The sequence below is a fragment of the Lagenorhynchus albirostris genome, chromosome 3, assembly GCF_949774975.1.
Source record: "Lagenorhynchus albirostris chromosome 3, mLagAlb1.1, whole genome shotgun sequence".
Classification (NCBI taxonomy): Eukaryota; Metazoa; Chordata; class Mammalia; order Artiodactyla; family Delphinidae; genus Lagenorhynchus; species Lagenorhynchus albirostris.
Window position 1 is genome coordinate 108,413,453 of NC_083097.1, and position 24,413 is coordinate 108,437,865.

At 40.1% G+C, this 24,413-nt stretch overlaps 1 protein-coding gene across 10 annotated transcripts in view; it reads left to right on the forward strand.

The window, feature by feature from the left end:
- CDC42SE2 (CDC42 small effector 2) overlaps positions 1 to 24,413 on the forward strand; it is a 202,785-nt gene that overhangs the window by 76,994 nt on the left and 101,378 nt on the right. For 2 of the 10 annotated variants that reach the window (XM_060143520.1, XM_060143522.1), the window contains exon 1: positions 13,173 to 13,259. The exons of 5 other annotated variants lie outside the window; for them this stretch is intronic. The gene's annotated coding sequence lies outside the window, so the exon portion shown is untranslated. Of the gene's footprint in view, positions 1 to 13,147; positions 13,260 to 24,413 lie in introns of those variants that run through there. 3 more of the 10 variants (XM_060143519.1, XM_060143523.1, XM_060143524.1) reach the window with 2 other exon arrangements.

Sequence of the window (24,413 nt, forward strand, 5' to 3'; positions counted from 1 at the left end):
TCAGTATTGCATACTTTGTCCTTTTGCCATGGTTTCATTTATTTCTCAGGTGACTGAAAGTAAATCCTCGAGTAGTTTGTTCAAGAAGAACGTGGATATTATGTTCTCTAAATTCTTCTATATTTAGAATTATACTTCTATTGCTTTTATACCTGAAAAGCAATTTACTGGGCATAAAATTCTTGACTCACACTTTGTTTCCATGAGGACTTTGAGTTCTTGAGGACATTATTTTACTGACTTGTAATCAGGGCTGTGGGGAAATCTGAGACACAGTTATTGTGCCTTAAACTTTTATTTGGCAAACCAAAGTTTTCTTTCTTTTTCTTTGATTCTCAATAACTTTTTTGCTAGGATATGTCTCATATTATTTGATTCATAATAGTCAAATTACCTTTTATCTGGAGAAAAAGTTTTCTTGATTTATGCTTTTAAATAGTTAGGATGGTCATTTTGTGGGGGAAGGGTTTGTATCTTTGAGGATACCAATTATATATATATTTCTCATCTTCCTTAACTTGATTAGAATACTGTAGATAACCTAAAGCAAACATCATTCTAAGTGGGACAATATTAGAAGCATTCCCTTTAAAAACAAGAATAAGACAAAGATTCCCCTATCATTTCTTCTATAAAACCTTACACTGGTGGTCCTAAGTAGCATGGAGGCATATGGATTGGCAAGGAGGAAACAAAACGGTCAATATTTGCAGTTGATATGATTGTTTACATAGACAACCCGAAATAACCTAAAATTAACAAAATGTCCTATGTAAGACAAAAATGAGTTGCATTCCTATATATCAATACTACTAGCAGCAAACAACTGGAAATACAATTAAAGAGAAGAAACTATTTATAGAAATATTAGAGAATATCAAGTGTCTAGGAGTAAATCTAACATAAGATATCCAAGAACTATCTGGTAGAAAGTTTAAAACTTTGTTGAAAAAATATCATTCATAACAATTATGCCACACTAATGTAAGTTGTTAATAACTGGGAAACTGTGGGGTGGGGGATGAGGGCTACCTGGGAACTCTGTACTTTCCAGTCAATTTTTCTATAAGCCTAAAACTACTAAAAAGAAGTCTGTTAATTTTAGAAATGCACTTTTAAAGAATATATAGGGATGCCTAAAACTATGTAAAAACAAAGTGAAAAAATAATATTATAGCTGTTTATCAGAATTCTTAACAAATAGATGACTTACTTTAATACTTTATATATCTTTCTTTTCTTTTTATAAATTTATTCATTTGTTTATTTATTTTTGGCTGTGTTGGGTCTTTGTTGCTGTGTGCAGGCTTTCTCTAGTTGCAGTGAGAGGGGGCTACTCTTTGTTGTGGTGCATGGGCTTCTCATTGTCATGGCTTCTCTTGTTGTGGAGCACGGGCTCTAGGCACATAGGCTTCAGTAGGTGTGGCATGTGGGCTCAGTAGTTGTGGCTTGCAGGCTCTAGAGCTCAGGCTCAGTAGTTGTGGTGCATGGGCTTAGTTTCTCCGCGGTGTGTGGGATCTTCCCAGGCGAGGGCTTGAACCTGTGTCCCTTCTTGCATTGGCAGGCAGATTCTTAACCACTGCTTCACTAGGGAAGCCCTGTATATCTTTCTTATTGATTTAATATTTATCAATTAATGGAATATAAAAATAGAACTGAATAATTTTGATGAGCAAAAGAATATGTTGGGCAGGTCTTGCCTGGAGCAGGAAGCTGTAATTAACCCCTTTGAGATTCTTTCACTTTTCTAATCCAAGAAATCACAGCAGAGATCACTCTTTTTATTAAAGGTAACTATTTTTTTAAAAAAACTTACGGGACTTCCCTGGTGGTGCAGTGGATAAGACTCCGTGCTCCCAATGCAGGGGGCCCAGGTTCAATCCCTGGTCAAGGAACCAGATCCCACATGCATGCCACAACTGAGAGTTTGCATGCCACAGCTAAAGAGCCCATGTGCTGCAGCTAAGGAGCCCTGGAGCCACAACTAAGACCCAGTGCAACCAAATAAAGAAAAAAAAAAGATTAGAAAAACTTTTTTTTTTTTTTTTTGCTGTACGTGGGCCTCTCACTGTTGTGTCCTCTCTCGTTGTGGAGCACAGGCTCCGGATGCGCAGGCTCAGCTGCCATGGCTCACGGGCCTATCCGCTCCGCGGCATGTGGGATCTTCCCGGACCGGGGCACGAACCCGTGTCCCCTGCATCGGCAGGCGGACTCCCAACCACTGTGCCACCAGGGAAGCCCTAGAAAAACTTCAAAAAAATTTTTTTAAAACTTTCATGTTTCCCCCATTTAGGAAATTCCCATGAACTTGATAAATGGCTAAGAAGTTAACATTTCCCCCCAACCCAAATAGGTTAATTTCCTTTCTCTTTCAAGGTACCATTCTCTTTTAAGAGATTCTCATACTTTTTCTATTTGTATTTAACCTACTTTTTAGTAGAATAGAATATGCAATTCTATATTGTGATAGAAGAGAAAAAAGAAAAAAACGTCTAGGAGATAATACATGAATAGCAGAGTGACTCATGGAATTGACATTGACCACTGAATTTCATGTGTGTGCAATTATTATTCATAATGAGATAAACATAGTTAATAATAAAAACTGTTCAGATTAATGGAAAATTAACCAGAAAGTAATCAGCCTCCACAATACTGATGATTTATTATTAAAAGCAAACAGATAAGCTTGAAATAATCATGTAGGTACTGTAATTCCATTTCTGGTTTTCACATACTACACTTTATGAGTGAATGCTACATGGAGCTTATCAAGGAAGTTATCAAAACAAGAATATCTTGAAATTCAAAAGTTATGTATGATACACTGATGATACGTCCACATATATAAACTTTATTCTTTTAAAGCATCATCATTAATGCAGTTTGTCTTTCTGCTCTACTTTTTATCATCTTCTAAATAAATCCAAACTCCTTAACATGTTATAGTCTCTTTCTGCAGGTCCAGAATCATTTCCTCTCCCTGCCCACAAGATCCTTCTCTGACCGGCACTCATTCTCTAGTTCCCTAAGAGCATCACACTCTCACCTCTCCTTGATTTTGTACATGCTGTTCTTCTATGCCAAAAAATCTCATCCTTCCTTTCATTCTTGGATAATTCCTCTCAAGCATCTGCTCTTTTTGGAATCCTTTCTGGATCTTCACAGGCTGAGTCAAATGTTCTCCACTAGAACTATCTCTATGATAATACTTAGTAAACTGTGCCCAACTTCCTCTTTATACCAGAGTAATGGTGGAGCCTGAAGCTGTGGTGGCAGCTTCTTGATTCTGTAGCTTCCTGACTAGAGCTAGAGCTGGAACAGGAGGTGGGCAGAGTGTGCATGTGGCTGCAGGGTAAGGGTCAAAGAATGAAACCCTGATCCTACAACCAGGCTGATCTGAGAACAAGATAAGACCAAGAGTCATATTCTAGATGAAAGGTCAGAAACAGAGAAGAGATAAGAAGTCGTTTGTGGGTACAAGAGGCAGACCCTCAGAAGACTTCAGAGGCAGAGGGATGTCAGAGGTAACATAAGGTGGAAAAAGTGATTGGAATCCAGAAAGCTGTATTGCTGGTTTTACTTGTCTTTCACCATTCTTCACCCCCATCCACAGCTTAAACGCAGACTTCCATTACTGAATCTCCACTGCCTACAATGGGGCCTGCCACACAGTAGGTAGGAAACAATATCTGTTGAATTGAGCCCTATTAACCATCATTTAAAGAACATTCTTTAAAACCTCTCACAAAGGATACTTTTCTAGGAAACCCTCCCTAATCCCCACGGAAAAGAATTCTGTTCTTACAAATACTTGTGGTATGCTTTTTGGTATCTCTCATTCTCTTTCAGTGTTCTGCCTTGTGTTATACGTGTTTGGATGTCTCCTATGTTTTTCTGTGTATCCACTCTAGGGGCAAGATCACTGTCTGAATCATCTTTGAAGATCCTAGTAGAAGTGTCACACATTTTGTGTGAGTCCTTAGTGACTGCTGTGCATTGCTCCTATTTTCTATAGTTCTGATTTGCTTTAGTCCTCATTCTCACATAATGGAGATAATGACATAGAAAGAAAAAAAACAAGCTTTTGTAGAATCCAAAAGTCTACTCCAATGTCTTCAAAGAACAAGCAAAGGAAATAAATATATAATCTTTTACTAAAGTTACTTTAAAAATCAGAGAGTATTCTTCTGTGCAAGATAGGTTTTTGTTTTAACCTAGCTATCATGATTGTCCGGTATTGCTTTACTTTGACTATGTAGCTCTGATGTGTGGTATGTTTTCGAATTTAAAATTAGAAACCCACGTACCACTTACACCCTGCTCCTCTGATTCAAGTGTGACTCATTGTAACTAAGAACTGATGGTAAAATAACAACAACAACAAAACCCCAAATCATCTGGGTTTGGTATGTGCCAGAGGGTAATGTGTGCGCATGTATGTTCTCATACATCTGTAATTATATACTGATCACCTATTTATGTTTATTTTAGAATTAACGAAGAGTAAAGGAGAATTGATTGAAATATTTATTTAGATGGAGTTCTAGTACTGAGCTAACACTATAGTCATTAGCTACATATTGCTATTGAGCACTTGAAACATGGTATACTGAATTGAAATGTGCTATTAGTTTCACATTTTTACTTTTTTTCATGTGACTACTAGAAAATTTTAAAGTACAAGTGTGGCATGCCTTATATTTCTGTAGGATAGCATTGGTTTGGTATATGCTATAATTTGGCTACTTTTACCATAGAAACATTGCAAAGGTGTTGTGAAAAAAATTCCACTCTAGTAATGGAGATAAACTATTGATAGTCTACTGTGCTGCAGGCGCTGAGATTTTACATGAACTATTTCATTTAATTCTCCCCAAATCTTATTAGATAGTTGTTTTCCCTATTTTAAGATAAGTAGTCTGGGGTTCAAAAAGGTTAAGAAAATTTCCTACAAGTCCATGATCAGACAGCTAGCAATCTGCAAAACATACTCATATCCACTTGTCACTAGAGATCATTCTCTTTTTGCTGAAGAACACTTTCTTTCCTCTGTCTTTCCTTTGCCTTATGCTACCTGAAATTTTTATTGTTTTTATATTTATTTATTTATTTGATTGTGTTGGGTCTTAGTTGTGGCAGGCAGCCTCCTTAGTTGTGGCATGCGAACTCTTAGTTGCGGCATGCATATGGGATCTAGTTCCCAGACCAGGGATCGAACCCGGGCCCCCTGCATTTGGAGCGCGGAGTCTTAACCATAGTGTCACCAGGGAAGACCCTGAAATTCTAATAACACCCACGATCGTGAAGTCTCACTAGCCTGTTACTTCAAAATAGGGTCATATTTCCTTTTTTACCCAAATGAAAATAACGTAAGTCCCTCACAAGCCAAATTATCAGGAATTCCAGTCTTTTCCCATGATTCCCCTCCTCATATAATCATAAATGACCCAGGCTTATTTACTAATGCCTGAGAATTGATCCATTTGTCTGTGGATTGACAATAGAGCGACAGCTCATACACTCTTGAGGCTAGAGGCCTGTCTAGAGAAGGGTTAATTCAGTGACAGGGTTGTGTTAGTTTCCTATTACCTTGTAACAACTTACCATTGGTGGCTTAAAACAACACCCGTTAACAAATACCGTATGCTAACACATATATATGGAATCTAAATAAAAAGGTTCTGAAGAACCTAGGGGCAGGACAGGAATAAAGATGCAGACGTAGAGAATGGACTTGAGGGCACGGGGAGGGGGAAGGGTAAGCTGGGACAAAGTGAGAGAGTGGCATGGACATATATACACTACCAAACGTAAAATAGATAGCTAGTGGGAAGCAGCCGCATAGCACAGGGAGATCAGCTTGGTGCTTTGTGACCACCTAGAGGGGTGGGATAGGGAGGGTGGGAGGGAGGGAGACACAAGAGGGAGGAGATATGGGGATATATGTATATGTATAGCTGATTCACTTTGTTGTACAGGAGCAACTAACACACCCTTGTGAAGCAATTATACTCCAGTAAAGATGTTAAAACGACAACAACAACAACACCCATTTATTAGCTCATATTATCTGTAGGTCAGAAGTCCAGCATGGCTTTGCTGAATTCTCTGCTCACATTATCACATGGCTGAAATCGAGATGCCTGCAAGTTTGAGTTCTCATCTTGATACCTTGGCGGGGGGGAGGGAAATCTGTTTCAAAGCACATTTTTGTTGTTGGCAGAATTCAGTTCCTTATGGGTATAGGACTTAGGTTTCTGCTTCCTTGCTGGCTGTCAGCCAGAGGCTACTCTCTGCTTCTAGAAGCTGGATGTGTTCCTTGTCACGTGCCCCATTTCCCATCTTCATGCCAGCAATGGCAAATTGAATCTGTTTCGTGCTTTGAATCTCTCTGGCTTCTCTTTCTGCCCCCATTTATAGAAAACTCTCTGCTTTTTAAGGGCTCAGGGGCACCCAGATAATCTTATTTTAAGGTCAACTATGACATAACATAATTGTTCCAGGGTTTAGGGAATGGGATACTGGGGGGAGTGGGTGGTGCATTTTCAGTTCTCTGCCTGCTACAGTCCTGGGGATTATACAGGGCATGTATACCACCACAGAGACAGTGGCAGAAAGCAAGCTGTCAGAGTCTTCCCAGCTGCTTAGCTTAGCTAGTCATAGGGACAAAAGGAAGAGCTGAATCATGATTAGACAGTAACACTTACTGGAGGAGAAGTAGAGGATGGATGTGAAGGTTCCTGACTTGTTACCTTCCCTTCAACTTTACCCCCCAGTTTTAATCATCATATACTTTCTTTCTGAAAGCCACATGTAGATCTCTCTGCTAGGAGGAGGTATAACATATCTGTCCCACCTGTTTTAAAGGAAGCAATGTCCAGGCACTTTGAGGTATGTTGGAGCCTCCATGTCCTGTATTGCTGGAGCCCTGATAAACCATAGAGATGGGAGTCCCCATGAACGGCTTCCTAACAGGCCACTGGGGCCAGTTCTGCTGGTTCCTCTGGGCCAAGGAGCTTCCTCAGTGTGCAGGAGGAGCACCCTCCCCTGCCTGTAGCAGACTTCACTCCCTTTAGGTTACCTGCCTTTTGAACCCTTTCTTTCCCCACACTTGCATGCCAATCTCCCAATACTCAGCTCAAAATCCATTGTGGCTCTTGCTCTCCCTGGGAACACACCTTTCATGTGCCAATTACTGAACCTTTGCTCACCAAGCTTTGTGTTCCCTAAAGTGCCAAATCCCCTTTCTCTTTATTGCCTCTGTTGTTTACTTGAGAGATTTCTTTTAGCTGAATCATATTTTTAACCTTAACAAACGTATAAAGGAAACTTCTATCACTATCATATGTGGAAAATCTGAATTACCTGCCATATATAGGTGTTAACTCTAAAAGAAAAAGAAAAAAAACAAAAAGGAAAGAAAAATTCTTAGTCACTTGTGGTCTCTAACCTGACATAGCAGAGTGATTCTCAAAAGGCTCCTTTCTTCCTCTTTGATTGTCCCCAGGGGCATTTTTATTACAATTCCTAACTCTTTTTCTGTTTGTTTTTGTTGTGTTGTGTTTTGAGCTAAGGGGCTACAATGCAGTTATATTACAGGCCACGTGTTGAAGCTTGGCGAGCTGCATGTACCCCAAACTACTTTGCCTCTTCCTTCCCATCCCCACCCCTCTTCAGTGTGCTACCTAAAGTCATCCCCCATACCACCAGAGATGTGCAATCCACAGTTCAGAAAACACAGACCCCACTTTCTTCTTCCCAGAGACCCACCTCAAATTCCTCTCCCTCTAAGAAACCAATACAGTGATCAGTGATCCCCTCAACTGCATTCATAAGGCTACTGTGTCTAATTATTCAAATGTTGCTGTGTGACATTTCATTAAGGACAAAGACCATGCTTTATACTAAGTTTTCCCACAGCATTTGGTATGCTACCTGGCAAACAGCAGGCATTCAGTGAATATTTGTGGTTTGATGAGCAGCAAGGGTCAGCTCTGGGTAAGAGTGTAAAGCAGAGTTTGACTTAGGTTCCTCTCCTACCTTGGGCTGCTTCAGTCACAGAAGGGCCATGGACTGTGGTTCTCCTCTGAGGCATTTTCTCCTTTCTCAATAAGTTCCCTGTGTTTCCTGATTTTTCTGTCTCCCCAAATCACACTTTGTGTGCTGTGTCTGATTATCTCGTTGACTAATTAGCTAAGACATTTGGTGTTTGCCACTAGATCTTGCATTGCTTAATTCTGTCTTGTAAATATTTTTTGTATCCTCTATCACACTGAAGACCACATATACATAGTAGATGCTCAATAGATATTTGTTGTATAAATAAATGAATGCATGTTTTATTGTTTGTGTCTTGGAGTGTCCCTGATATATCTTCAGGAAAAAATACGAAGTCCTCAAACTAATTCATATAACATTGGTCAAGGGGATTTACTAAGTTTTTTAACAAGTATGGAAAAGCTTTGTAGTTTTGACTCAGAACAATAAAAATGAAATCTTCCCTCTGCCTTTCCTCCCTCTTTTGGCCACTAGGCCAATTTAGATGTTCCTTTCAAGTAGCAATTTAAGTCTCTTTAGCTTTACACGAAGCTTATATTTCCTTCTCTGTACCCCCAAGCAATTTACACATACTTATTATCCAAACCTGGACATACTGAGAACGAAAGTGGGCACAAATAACTATTAAGCCAGGACAAGAAGTGTCCCTGACAAACAAGGAAGTACAGTCATACTACTTTGAGAGCAGTTATTTGCTAACTGTATGTCACTTTTCATTTAACTGTAAAGCCATTCTAGGTCTGGGCCTTATTTCTCTTAGCTTCCTTTGTTACCTAGAACTGTGCCTGGCACATAGTGGTGGTAGAAGAAATGTTAGTGCTGTTTTAAAAATGTTCATTTAATTGCATATAATACTACCTTGATGTAGAATTCAAACAATCCCATTTGGGGCCTATTATGAGCCATTTTCTCAGTATTACAAATATAGGGCAATGAGCTTAATTATATGCTTGTGTAATAGCTAGCATTTACCAGCACTGAGCATGTGCCAGGCCCAGGGCTAAGAACTCTGCTTGAGTTCTCTCACTGATTTCTTCCAACAACTCTTGGAGATAAGTACTGCTATGGTCCCATTAAATGAGAAGAAAAGACAGGTTTAGAAGATTAATAACCTTGGTCAGGATCACCCAGCTAATTCTGCGTCAGAGTTTGAACTCCAGGCTCTGACCCTATACACCATCTCCCCTATATGTGATAAGTAGCTGGTACTGAATTTTGGAAAGTAGTTAAAAAATAATAGTATACTTTTAGGAAAAATCCATTTGCTGTAAACATTTTAAAGGAAAACTTAACTAAGTAAGAGATTGCATAATCAGGCAAGTGTGATAGCTGTGTGAGCTCGTGAGTAGTGATAGCAGTTGCTTAGACCAACACATTGTTTGCTGTTGTCCTTGATGTTGGTTAATGTTTCCATTTGTTAAGTTACAAATATGCCATGTTAGTTTTGTTGAGATCATTCTCTTGTTGGTGGGCTAGTAAGGTGCAAGACATTTTATTTTGTACTGTAACAGTTGCATTTAACTTTAGCAGTATGTGGTTGAATTATGAACGGTGACTATTTTCTACTCTGTCCTTTTGAGAGAAGTTTTTACTTGGTAACAATTTTAAGAACAGTACAGACACATCATAATATTGAGTCCAGAAAAATTATTATGTGGTATTATTACAATTATTGTAATTATTAATTACAAACCATATTTTTTAATCCTTTTTGTTATTGTTAAATTTATTTATTTTTGGCTGTGTTGGGTCTTTGTTACTGCGCACGGGCTTTCTCTAGTTGTGGCAAGCAGGGGCTACTACTCTTTGTTGTGGTGCGCAGGCTTCTCAATGTGGTGGCTCCTCTTGTTGCAGAGCACGGGCTCTAGGCGCGTGGGCTTCAGTAGTTGTGGGATACGGGCTCAGTAGTTGTGGCTCACAGGCTCTAGAGTGCAGGCTCAGTAGTTGTGGCACATGGGCTTAGTTACTCTGCGGCATGTGGGATCTTCTTGGACCAGGGTTTGAACCCATGTCCGCTGCATTGGCAGGTGGATTCTTAAACACTGTGCCACCAGGGAAATCCCCCAAACCATATTTTTACATTACTGAAATATATAGTCAATAGCTTTAAAAAATAAAAGCAGGCTATTGAATTTTATATAAAAATAATTATATATAAAATTAAATAAAAGCAGTCTATTGAATTTTATATAAAAATAATCCAGATTGTAAGGGATCATCTGTAACCTTAAATAGTTTTAAATCAGAAAGGATAAATTAAGTATGTAAAGAGACTATGCTATAAGTATTATACTGAACAAATAACTATATGCACAGACTTTCATACAAAACGTATCCTTTGATTGAATGGAATTGTCTTCTTAATTGACTTTTTTTTTCTACTGGCAAGAGGTATGTAGGAATAGCTATAGCAACTGAAATTAGATATTATTAAGGTATTCAATCATATGTGATATGTTATAAACAAAATATGAAAAATCTGGAAATAAATGTTTATGTAATGAATACTAACTTTTATGAATAAATGATAGGAAATGTTATTACTTAAGGCATTCACACAAGATGACTACATTTGTAATTCAAAGGAAGGATTACAAATATATATACCAAGTTCAGAAATTTTCTGGGTTTTTTTTGTCATAGGACTTAAAAATATTTTTTTTTCTTTTTATTGAAGTAGAGTTGATTTACAATGCTGTGCCAGTCTTGGCTGTGCAACAAAGTGACTCAGTTATAGACATAGAGACATTCTTTTTTTAATATTCTTCCATTATGGTTTATCACAGCATACGGACATTTTTAGCATTAAAATGCCTTTGAGTTTTACACCAGAAAGTTTTCTCTAATTTATCATGTTTGTCTTCTTCAGTGAAATAGAATACCATGATAGCAATGGTTAGAAAAACTGCATTGAATGTCAAGTTATCACTGTACTCAGAGTAACCAGAAAATCAAAATGCTTATGTTATGATGTAGATAGGGATCTTATGGTTAACTGATAGAAATTGGAACCAAGAGGTTCCAATGACCAACAAAAAATTGGTCATTTTTTGTTGCTTTGCACTTTTTATTACCTAGGAGACTTAAAATTGTTTTCATTTACTCTAGGCACTTGGGATACATCAGCTGAACAAAACACAAAATCCCATCTTCTACTGGGGAAGACAGACATTAAAACATAAATATACAACAGATAAATTGTAAAGATTTTTGCAAGGTTTTAAGTGTCATGGGAAGAAAAGAAGAAGCAAGTTAGGAAGGACTGAGAGTTGGGTTTGGGGTGGTTACAGTTTTAAATAGCGTGGTCAGGCTGAGTATCATTGTTAAGGTAAGATTGGATCAAGGAGTTAAAAGAGGTGAAGGTGGACACCAGGGAAGAATGTTACCGGCAGAGAAAAAACTCTCACAAAGTCCCTGTCTGGAATATACAAGCAACTGGAGTCAGGGAGTAAAGCAAAAGGCAAATCCAAGGGCTTTGTAGAAACCGTGAAGACCTTTTTTTTTTTTTTTTAACATCTTTACTGGAGTATAATTGCTTTACAAGGGTGTGTTAGTTGCTGCTGTACAACAAAGTGAATCAGCTATACATATACATATATCCCCTTATCCCCTCCCTCTTGCGTCTCCCTATCCCACCCTTCTAGGTGGTCACAAAGCACCGAGCTGATCTCCCTGTGCTATGCGGCTGCTTCCCACTAGCTATCTATTTTACATTTGGTAGTGTATATATGTTAATGCCACTCTCTCACTTTGTCCCAGCTTACCCTTCCCCCTCCCCGTGTCCTCAAGTCCATTCTCTATGTCTGCATCTTTATTCCTGTCCTGCCCCTACGTTCCTCAGAACCATTTTTTTTTTTTTTTAGATTCCATATATATGTGTTAGCGTAAGGTATTTGTTTTTCTCTTTCTGACTTACTTCATTCCGTATGACAGACTCTAAGGACCTTAGCTTTTACAGTTTAGGAAATGGGGAGGCAATGGAAGATTTTGACCAGATGAGACAGGAGCTGACTTTTTTTGTAGGAGGATATTCTGATTGTTGTTTTGATAATAGACTGCGTTAATGGTGGGCAGGTAGACCATTTAGTAGGCCACCGAAGTATACTCGAGGCCAGAGCAGATGAAAAGTGATTCAGGGGAGAAGTGGTCTGATTCTGGTTTATTTTGAGGGCGCAACCAACAGACATGCTTGACAGAATGGAGGTGAAGAGGAGAGAATGAGAGGAGCCAAGGATGACTCCAAGTTTTTGACCTGAGTAACTAACTAGAAGGACTGTGGCATGGTTTTGAGTTGCTTTTTGAGCAAGGGAGACCTAACTCTAAATTTAGCGGGAAAAGAAAACTAATGTTGCACTCATATAATCAATCAAGACGGGGAAGACGTACTATATTATATTCCAAGTATGGTAGGCATTTTGGTGGAGGGTCTACTGCTAGATAAGCGCACTCTTAAGTGTTTCTGATTTCTGGGATATATAAAATATACAGGTAAGGGCTCAGAGATCCAGTAGACGAGTAATTTCACACATTTCAAATGCCATGTGGGTGTTCTCGGCCTTAAGCCAGGTAATGACGGATTCAACAATTCTGACGTTTCCATTTAAAAAACGGGGGAGGGTGGTTTGGTGATTTCAGGGCATCTATCTCTCAACTACTACTGAGAGACAGCTGGTCCTAAGGCTCAGCCACGACCCTAGCCCGCCTGGGAGCGTTCCCACTTCCAGCGCAGGCGCCGTCTGGGGAGGGGGCGCGAGGTCTTGCTGCCGGCTGCCGGGCTGAGAGTGGGGAGGGGCTCCCGAACGTTCCCACCCAGCCCCGATCGCCATCTTCCGGCGCGTTCTTTCCCGCGCGGACTCCAACCCCAGCTCTCTGCCCTCTTCTCGCCGGGGAAGGGGTTTCTAGCCCGCGGAGCTCGCGGGCAGTGCGCGTCGCTGAGGTGCGGAACAGAGTCCACCCCCAAGGCAGGGTACGGGGCGGGGCTGGCGTGGCGGCAGCTGTGCGGCGGCGCGGCCCTCCCGCTGCTCCCGGAGCGCGCGCCGCCTCTTGCCCCGCCTGCGCGCGAGCCAGGGCGTGGAGGGAGGGGCCAGGAAGCGGCGAGCGCGCTGGGGAGCGCAGCTGCGGGCGTGGGGGGACAGCAGCCGCGGAGCCGGCCCCGAGAGCGGCCGCGGCAGGAGCGAGCGGCGGAGACAAAGGCTACGGTGAGTGCATCTCCCGCCGGGGTCGCGCTCTGGGCCTCCCACCTTGCTCTCGGGGCCCCTTGGGCGGGGGCCCGAAGCCCCTAACCCCCGCCACCTAGGGCTTCAGGGCGAGTGCGGCCCTGCCCTGCCCGCTGCGCGCTGCGGGCTGTGCGCTGAGCCTGCGGCTCCATTTTCAGGTCTGGGCGAGGTCCTCATGCGGACCCTGCCTTTGGTTTTCCTTCTATTCCTTCTGGGAAATGGTTACATACTCTGTTCCGGATTCAAGACAGGCGGGCGGCTGAGAGAGCCAACCGCCCCCCCGTTGTAAAATGGAAATGAAGAGCCCCCTCCCCCCTAACTTTGCAGGTCTGAAAGTCGGGAGGGTGGCGCGAGGGGCAGGCGGAGAGGGCCCGGGTCCTCCAGGTGAGTTTCGGAGGGGCGGGGACCGCCGGCTCGGGAGCCGGACTCTTGCCTGGGGCGTCCTGCGCGTTCCGCACGCGGGTCTCGCCGCGGTACTTAGGGCCCCGGAGAGAAAGCCCTGACCACCTCGGAGGAGGAACTCGTCCTACTCTTACAGGTTGTTTTACCCAGCGCTTGCTGCTTTAGTTGTGATTTTTGGTAACGGGTGTGGTAGTTAGCGGCTCGGTGATGCCGCATTAATAGGTGAAGAGGAGCCTCGATGGGCTGACTTAATGTGTACATGAAACAACACTGAGATTCCTCTTTAGCTGCTCTTATTTTGAGTGATAAGCTTTTGAAGGGGAATTTGATGCTAATGTTCAGTTTACAAAATTAACGTTTTGTTAAAGGGCCTGACGTATAGTAAGTAGATGCTCAATAAAATACTTGAATGAAAAAATGAATCTTGAAACGTCAGAGAAAGCTCATCTCATATCTAGTACAATTTAGGCACATACTCTCTTGATTCAAGTTAAAGGAAAAAATTGGCAAACACGTTATTTTGGCTTATATGCTTGTTTTTTGTTTTCACGCAACATACACATACTGTTGAAAAATCAGTTATTTTCAATATTAGGAGCATAGAAAATGCATTTGAAATTAATCATTTTGAGGAAAGTTGGTAGACATTTTGATGTTTCCTAAAAATCAACCATATTGATCTAATTTTCTTTTGAAAGAATGGAGAAGATAAAGAAGAGGTGCTTCTATTCTGTTTGGTTGAGACCCTGCTTTCCATTTCATTATGAATAAAGAAGTTTATGTGCTTTTGAGGGACTCTGGCATGGTTTTGAGTTGCTTTTTGAGCAAGGGGGAACTTTAAGGGAAAAAGGAAAGCTAATGTTGCAGTAATATAATTAAACCTCACCACTTACTCAGCAGATATTCATTAAGCACCTATTATATGCTGGCACCTGTGCTGGCTGCTGATTTCCTAGGGGCAAACAAAACCCACAATTATCTTTTTCTTAGCCTGAGCGTGAAGTTCGTTCCTCATTATGGATGTTGCAAGGACAGACTGTCTTATACCCCTAGTGCCTATTTAAAATTGGGAAAGATGGCAGGTGAACAGCAGGAAGTGTAGATCCATAACAGTCTATTTAAAGGTTAATAAGTAACTTTATAGGGCTAAGATCATTGGGTTACGTTTTCATATTGTCAGTTTAATAAAATCTGTTTTTTTAAATGAAGAGAGGAAGAAGTTTAACAAACTAGTATTTTTATTCTCTCTCCCGTATTAGATGTTTTTGGTACAGTGTATTTATTGAAAAGTAATGTTCTGTTTTCTGTAAATAATCTTTGCTGTACAACATGTTCTGTTGTTAAAAATCTCCTAAGAGAAACAGTGGATTCCTTTTCTATAAGAAGTGTTTTTAAATAAAGCACCTTTTCAGAAATTTTATTTTGACCTTTTATTCATCATTTACAAATGGAGTATTGACTTGATAGTACTGAGAAGTGAAGAACTGTTAGTAGTGATTTGTAGTTCTATATCTGAATTTTACCTCTAGTATTAAAACTGGTAAAATTGTTTTAGTAAACAGTAAAAGAGGATGATTTGTAGTATTGCACTTATTAATTCTGAACATAAGGTTGTGTTGTCTGTTTTTATCTTATTTACATATGATAAAAAGTACTTATTTGAATTCTTCAGAAGTCCAAATTAATGCGCTCCAAAGTCAGTCTTGATCATTACAGAAAAATGTATTGATAGATTAATAATTTTTTTACAGATAACTTTTGAATATATAAATTTATTTATTTATTTTTGGCTGCGTTGGGTCTTTGTTGCTGCTCACGGGCTTTCTCTAGTTGTGGCAAGTGGGGGCTACTCTTCATTGCAGTGCGCGGGCTTCTCGTTGTCATGGCTTCTCTTGTTGCGGAGCACAGGCTCTAGGCACGTGGGCTTCAGTAGTTGTGGCACGCGGCCTCAGTAGTTGTGGCGCACAGGCTTAGTTGCTCCACGGCATGTGGGATCTTCCTAGACCAGGGCTTGAACCTGTGTCCCCTGCATTGGCAGGTGGATTCCTAACCACTGCGTCACCAGGGAAGCCCCTAACTTTTGAATTTAGGTGGACACTTTTGACCTGTTAACTGCTTATGCATTGTTGAAGATGATATGTGCATTCAAATAGAAGTTTAAGATTTTTAGGGCTTCCTGGGTGGTGCAGTGGTTAAGAGTCTGCCTGCCAATTCAGGGCACATGGGTTTGAGCCATGGTCCGGGAAGATCCCACATGCTGCGGAGCAACTAAGCCTGTGCGCCACAACTACTGAGCCTGCACTCTAGAGCCCGGGAGCCACAACTACTGAGCCCACATACCACAGCTACTGAAGCCTGCGCCCTAGAGACCAGGCTCCGCAGCAAAAGAAGCTGCTGCAATGAGAAGCCCACACACCACAACGAAGAGTAGCCCCCCGCTCCTCGAAACTAGAGAAAGCCTGCGTGCAGCAACGAAGACCCAATACAGCCAAAGATAAATAAAATAAAAATAAACTGCAAAATGTCATTAAAAAAAAAGATTTTTACACTTACTAATAGTTTTTTATGGTTCCTATGAATAAGGAAAGTAATCCCTTAAATCTTAGTGGTAGAGAGTTGTGATAGTTTTTCTTTAAATATATATTTCTTGTAGGAAGAGTGACTTGATAGCGTACACCTGTGTGTTCCTTGTAGTCTGTTGATGAGAAACCTAATAACAAATGTAATAGTGATGATTAGAACAGTGTAAGCCTTATGTTGAATAAAAAGTGCTTGGCATATTTTATTTGGGTAAGAATTTCATCAGGGTTTTTGACAGTCAGCAGCGTCAACACATGTTAAAGTAATTTTTCCAAGAAATTAGAACCTGTAATGACTTCTTTATTTATTTTTTTGACTTCTTTATTTTTTGTACTTTAAAAAAAATACCGTGTTTTCAAGGCATTATTCCTACCTTGGAGTAGTTCATAATGTTTTAAGGCTGAATAAATTCGAGGATCATTCCATTTTATAATTGTTGGAATATTCAAAGTGTGTTTATGCTTTCTTCATCAGGGTATGTGTGTTTATTGTTGGGGCTGGTTGTCTTTTTTTGTTGTAATATCCTTTAGAATAATTTAGAAAGCGTGACCTTTATCAGATGTAATTAATAAAGTGATTAAGAATGATACTGGTCTGACATATTGTAGCTGTGCCCATATTGTCTGTATAGATTGTGAAAGACTATTAATTAACAGTTGTAAAATGCTTTAAACTGACTTCTCACATTTATTCAGTAAGATAGGTTTCTATTATGTTTTTATGTCCCAGTTATCTCTCTTTATCATGAAAGTGTTTAGATTTCTCATCTGCTTTAGGATGAGTCTGGGTTATTTTGTTAAGGCTTCCTAAGACTTTTCTCTCAGTTGCAGATGCATATTAGTTTTCATCTGTTTCAGTGTTCTTAATCTCAGTTCTCATGAAAGTAATATTTTAACATTTATTGAATGTTAAATGTTAATAAATAAAGTTTTAGATCTGTCTTAGAGGGACACATGTACTTACCCTTAATAGTTAGGTGAGGGCATTTATTCTGATTTTTTTTCATACTACCTGGAAAAACTTGGAATTTAACTTATTAATTATTAACTTTATGCATTCTGCCTCAGTTCAAAGCTTAAGTATACTTGAACCTTTCTATAATACTAACAAATAATGAACAGAGGAAGACTTAGCTGAAACTGCTCTGGGACCCCATCCAAAGGGAGTTTTTGAACTGAAAGCCAAAAAATTTGGTAATGAGTTGTCTTTATCATGACACCATTAAATACCTGCAAACCTATTTTAGTCAAAATGGATTATAGTAAAACAAACTCCCTCTTTTTCCTAGAAAGCATTAGATAACTCCATGTTAAATTTAGGTGTGTTTGAAAATGACTGAATGATGAGCACTATTTCCATCTTGTGGCTTACTCACTTAGAAATTCATGGTAAGACTTTTTTTTAGTCTATTATAATTTATTAACAAATAAGTATTGATTTTAAATGTGTTTAAGCTTGTAATTCACAAAGTTAGAAAAATATGAAAACAATTCCAAGAAAAGGAGAAAACTAAGATTTCTTATTAAATCTTTAGGATTGAATTTTTGTAAGCATCTCGTACTAAACCAAAATCATTTTGTTTCATTCGACTTAATCTACTTTCACTTTTTTGCTCAATAAAGCAAAAATGAATTTTTTGTATATTCAGCATTGTGTATATTTAGCACCTAATAGATAGTGGGAGCCCATGGATATTTGTGGAACTGAAATGGATGGGATTTGATAAGGGTTTAAGCAGAAAACAGCTTTCTTTCTCTCAGTGTACCTTCAAAGCCTCCCTGTACATTGTCTTTCCCTGACTTTCCAGCTCTTAGGAAGACCAGATAACTTTTCTAGTTAATTTTAGGGGTAAAAAGTCTTATGCTCATTTGTCAGTAATAGGCTTATTTTAGTCATTAGAAGGTGCAGTTCAGAATAATAATGTGTTCAAACTCTTACACAATATAGAACTTTTTTTTGGTAGTTCAGAACTGCTTCAGAGCAAGAAGCCTGCTTTGGAGGAAGAGTCCTGAGAGGCTTCTCTTTTTTACTTTGCCAGCTCCTCTTTAGTATGCTGTCAGATTCACCTGTCCACGGTCCAGTTCAGTGGGGAAAGAGGATTGGGGGAAAAGGTATGGTTTTAATGTGGCTCCTCCTATTGTGATCTGGCAGCTGTGCCTTCTGAGTTGGACAGGTTGTTTAAAGCTGACTCTGGAGGAGTGCTGGAAATGGTTTTCTTGGGGATTCCATGTCTGGGAACCTCCAGCTATAATTCCTGTGATATAATTCTTCTTCTCCAGTCCTTTAGGCTTCTAGTTGCACTCATTTGCAGGCTCACTGTGCCTGGGAGAGGTTTTGCTTTACTCTTTAAGGTAGTTCTGTTACATTTAAACCAGACCTGCCTGTACTTTATTAAGATTATTTCACAGAACATAGTTTCAAGCGTTCCATTGGGGTTTCAGTTTCCTATCTTTCCAGTTCCTAATGTCAAGCACCCCCACTTGAACTCTACTTCTGTGTCTGGGACCTGTTGTACAGTCCGTTGCTGCTACTCCCTTTTTTAGCATCCCAACCCCTCCTTCCTCCATTTCCTCACTTAATTATTTATCCTGCTTTGAATCCATAGTCCACTGTTAAAATTTCTTCCTTTTATAAAGCCTCAGTTCTCTTTTAGCACCTCTCCCTTCATGTACTTACTTGGTAACCACCAACCCCCCGAATCCAGTTCTCCATCTAGTCCAGCCGATACCTGGCAGTTGAGCGTGAATTGAGGAAGACATACCTGTGCTGACCTGTTCTCCTTTCGTGTTGGCCAAGGAGTGTCCTTCGTGCTGTCCACAGTCCTTTAATCATAGTATCAATCAGTCCCTGGTTGAATCACTCTGCCAGTCCCCTGACAATTTTACACCTCTCCTCAAACCTCTAGTGCCTCTTTTCTTCATTTTCTGCTGATGACCTTGTTTCCTGTATATTAAAAATGAAAGCAATCAGGAGAAAACTTTTGTATGTCTCCTCGCATCTGTACGCCGACTCTATGCATTTCCTACTGTGCTGTGACCATCACCTCTCTCACCCCTGGTTCTGTCCCCCTCCTGTCAGGGACTTTGCTTTGACTCAGGATTTATCCCATTCTCCTGCCTGCCAATGAGCTGTCTCATCAGTGTTTCCCATTTGTATTGGATTATTCCTATCAGCATATAGATATGCTGAAATATCTCCCATCTTTATTTTTTAAAATATTTATTTATTTATTGGCTGCATCAGGTCTTAGTTGTGGCATGCGGGATCTTTTGTTGTGGCGCATGGGCTCATCGTGACATGTGGGCTTCTCTCTAGTTGTGGCGTGCGGGTTTTCTCTTCTTTAGTCGTGATGTGCAGGTTCCAGGGTGTGGGCTCTAGTGGGTGTAGTTTGTGGCAAGAGGGCTCTAGTTGAGGCGCATGAGCTCAGTAGTTGTGGTGCGTGGGCTTAGTTGCCCCCTGGCAGGTGGGATCTTAGTTCCCTGACCAGGGGTTGAACCTGCATCCCCTGCATTGGAAGGTGGGTTCTTTACCATTGCACCATCAGGGAAGTCCCTCCCATCTTTCAAAACAAGCAAACCTATCCCAATAGCACATCTTTCTTCAGCTACTGTTCTTCAAGAGTTGTTATTTGTGGTCACCAGTACTCCCTCTCTGTCTTGGATCCACTGCAGTTGTTTTTTTTTCTCCTCCATGCTACATTAACAGCTCTTGTGAGATTGCTTACTAGTGACCTCCTTGGTGACAAATTCCCCAGCCAGTTCTCAATCCTAATCTCACTGGATGTAGCAGCAGAAGCATTTGAAGTGGTTGGTAATTTTCTTTTCTTTGAAACCTTTCTTTCCTTTGTTTCTGGGGCACTTCTGCTTATTTTCAGTTTCTTTTGCTGGTTCCTTTTTGTTGTCCCAACTTCTGAAAAATAAGACAGTGTCCTGAGCTCTATGTTTAGACCTCTTCTGTATTTATACATAGTCTCCTGTGAGCTCATCCTATCCTCTAGCTAGAATTATCATATATTTCAAACTAAAAATGTTATCTCTCTCCTGGATCTCTTTCCTAACCTTCAGACTTATATACCCAGCTGCCTAGTCAACATTTTCAATTAGACATCCCAAATTTAACCTGTCAGCACCGAACTCCTCATCCTCCTTCCTCCTTCCCCCACCCCAGGGATTGTTCCTATTCCAGTTTGCCTCATTTTATTAAATGTCAACTCCATCTTTATTTCTCTGACTGTAACCTTATAGACACTCTTGATTCCTGTTTCTCACACATTCACATGTAATTCAAAAAAATGTATCATGAAAGTATGTCTTTTATTTACCTTAAAATCTACTTTAAGAATAAATATGACCACAGCCTGCTGTCTTCAATGGCCCACCCCCCCCCACCCCGCTGTGCAGCCATCGTCTCTTGCCTGTTGTTATTTTAGTCATCTCCTTTCTGGTCTCCGTCTTGCTTCTGCTCTTCTCTGTTCTCAACACAGCAACCAGGACAGTCGTTTTGAAATGAAAGTCTGATTATTTTACTCCTATGTTCAAAACTCTTTGGTGGTTTTTCGTATCATTTCGAGTAAATGCCAGAATATAACAGTGCCTACCAGGAGGCCCTCCATCATCTGTGTGGCTGGCCTCTCTGATTACATGTCCTACTCGTTTCTCCTTGGCTTATCCCATACCAGGCATGTACCTTGGACCTGCTGGGTGCAGTCTTGCTTTAATGTTCTTAGGGAAAGAGCTTTGTTGTTTTCACTTCAAAATCCCCAGTATTCTGCACATGGTGGTTGCTCACGTTTGCCAAATGAATGTCTGCTTGTTATTCATGTCTTTGATAACAGCTTATGTGTATGTTTTTCTAACTAAAAGTATTTCAGTTAAAAGTATTTCACCTAAAACCATATAGTCCCATAAGAAGTAAAAACAAATTTAGATACAAGAGAAAATGGTAAGTTTGAGATCAATTTTTGTGTATAGAAAGTGAGAATACACAGAAAAATGGTAAAGGACAGCGGAGGTGAGAAAGGAATGAAGAGAGGTAAGGTAAATGGAATAAAGAAAAGGAAAGCCTGATTTGGAAGTAGGGTGCCACTTAAAAAAATTTTTTTTTTTTGGCTTGCCCCACATTTCTCTTTAGGCTTTGTTTCTTGAATTCTAAGTCTTGTTGATTTACATGGGTGTAGACACTACAAGTTGGACTGCACTTACATTTTTTTTTATCAGGGGTATGGGTTCAAATGAGATTCAAAACCAAAACTTAATTGCTTTTCAATTGCCAAACTCCTTTCATTAAAGAAAAGCAGTTGGGCTTCCCTGGTGGCGCAGTGGTTGAGAGTCCGCCTGCCGATGCAGGGGACACGGGTTCGTGCCCCGGTCCGGGAAGATCCCGCATGCCGTGGAGCGGCTGGGCCTGTGAGCCATGGCCGCTGAGCCTGCGCGTCCAGAGCCTGTGCTCCGCAACGGGAGAGGCTACAATAGTGAGAGGCCTGCGTACTGCAAAAAAAAAAAAAAAAAAAAGAAAAGCAGTTGCCATTACCAAGAAAGTAGTTTACCTGGTGATATTCTTAGCATTTCTTGTTTTTTTGTAGAACGCTCAAACAGAAATCTCATAGTTTGAGGGAGGGATGTTCGGGGTACAAAAATTTGTTACTGTACCTTGTCCTTTCAGTACTGCACTGCCTGTTTATTCCCCCCTCAAAAGAGAGGGGGGCCTATATCAGCACAATTATTGTAGTTCTGTGGTAAAGTAGCAGCTAGCTACATTAATGTATACAAGTCTATTGAGTAATATTTATTGTATGCATATTTGTGCTCTTAAATGAAAAAAATGGAATATATTTAAACTTAAGCTTAACTGGTATTTAGGTAGGAAATGCAAGTGCAAGAGAAATTAATAATATGTAGACTTTAAGTATTTCATTCTGCTGAGACAAGATTTTTTAATTCTTTTTTTTTCTGAGTTATAGGTCTCATTTCGTGTTGGTTGAAAGATATCCTTTAAATAAATTATTGAAATAGGTGGCTTAGAAGTTCCTGAATGAATAATTTTTTATGTGCAAGCATAAATTATTCTCCATAAACGAGTCTAAACATTTCCCTGTTTTTTTTAAATGACATTTAAAATTTTTTTTCTTTTTTTTTTTTTTTTGGGCTGCATCAGGTCTTAGTTGCAGCATGCAGGAGCTTTCATTGTGGCTTGGGATTGTCATTGTGGCAAGCAGGCTTCTCTCTAGTTGTGGTGTGTCGATTTTTCTCTCTGTAGCTGTGGCGCAGGCTCCAGAGTGTGTGTGCTCGTGTAGGCACGCTGGCTCTCCCGTTGAGGTGTGCAAGCTCAGTAGTTGTGGCACGTGGGCTTAGTTGTCCCATGGCGTGTGGGATCTTAGTTCCCCAACCAGGGATCGAACCCGCATCCCCTGCGTTGGAAGGCGGATTCTTCACCACTGGACCACCAGGGAAGTCCCTTCCCTGTTTTTGTATAATATGTAGTAATTTATATCTTGATCGTCTTGTCTGATGGACTTTTATGTGGCCATAATGTGGACTTAATTTTCACAATCACAGAGGTGTGGACATGTATGTATTTGTATGTATCTTCACAGTTTTTATAATGTGCAAATATAAGTTAATGTATATGCTTGTTACTATAACTCCTAAACAATAACATCTATAAATCAGACTTGATATTTTATTTTTCTTTCACGTTAAAATATGAAATTAAAATATAGTTTTTAATATGAAAACTTACGGCTATTATTTATTTATTTATTTTTTTTTGCGGTACGCGGGCCTCTCACTGTTGTGGCCACTCCCGTTGTGGAGCACAGGCTCCAGACGTGCAGGCTCAGCGGCCATGGCTCACAGGCCCAGCCGCTCCACGGCATGCGGGATCCTCCTGGACCAGGGCATTAACCCGTGTCCCCTGCATCGGCAGGCGGACTCTCAACCACTGCGCCACCAGGGAAGCCCCTATTATAGCTTTTTAAAAGTTTACTTGCATACTGTGTAGTGTCGTTTCAGATGACATGCAAGCAAATGCTTTCCTACAGTATTGAATTTATCGTTCTACACTTTGTAGACTAATTAGGTCATCTTCATTAGAATTTGATATTGACCTACCTGAATTCATATGTTAGCATTTCACGTATGAAATAACCATCTTGGATTAATAAGATAATATTTCTAAACTGATGTGTGGTCCTGCCACTACACTTATTTCAGCTATATTCATAGTTTGAGGCCTATCATACTTACACTTCCTTAATTTCATAATGTTCTACATAGATTGTGAAGTAACCAGAGTGATTATATTGAGAAAAGTTAATAAAATTAATAGGCTTTGACTTAAGTCTCATAAAGGGTCATTAAAATAATGCTTTAACATTCATTTAACATTTATCAGACTACTATATGAAATTGTTTCCAATCCACTCAGGGTAAAATACAAACTAAATCCACTCAGTAAAATACAAACTATACTCATCCAGAAAATACAGTCTCACACTCTGTGTATACGATATGGCCCTGACAGCCTCTCAGGAGTATTTCATCTTTGCTCACTAAGTTCTAGCCACATTATCATTCATTTTCTCAAACATGCCATGCTTGTTCTTGCCCTATTAAGGCTTTTACACTCGTCGTTTCCTCTGTCTGAAAGAGTCTTCCCCAGATCTTAGGAAGGTTGGCCTCTTATCTTTCAGATCTCAGGTTAAATATCGACTCATTTCTTTACCACTCAGTTTAAAATAGCCCCCGCCCCCCACTGCTGTTTTGCTTTCTTAACAGCGTAAGTAGGAAACTGGATAATTCGGGCGAAAGCTTGTTATAGAAAGGATGAGATCAGACTGTTAGGTGGAACCAGTGGTGTGTTGGAGCTGGTGAATTGATTGTGTGCATCTCTCCAGCTCCACATTCAGTTGATGGCATGTTGACAGCTTGAAACTGGCTACAATGGGACTGTTTACAACATGGGAATTGGCAAAAGCTACAAACCAGGGCCTTTTTCCCAGAGAGGTGGTGGTTAAATATTGATCACCAGACCACAGAGTGGGACCATATAAAATTGCTGCTTTTACAGATTAAAAAATGCTTGAATATTGGCAATTTCTTATGGTTTAACTTAGTGGAGTTACTTATTTCGGTTTAAAGATAATTTCTTCGTAGG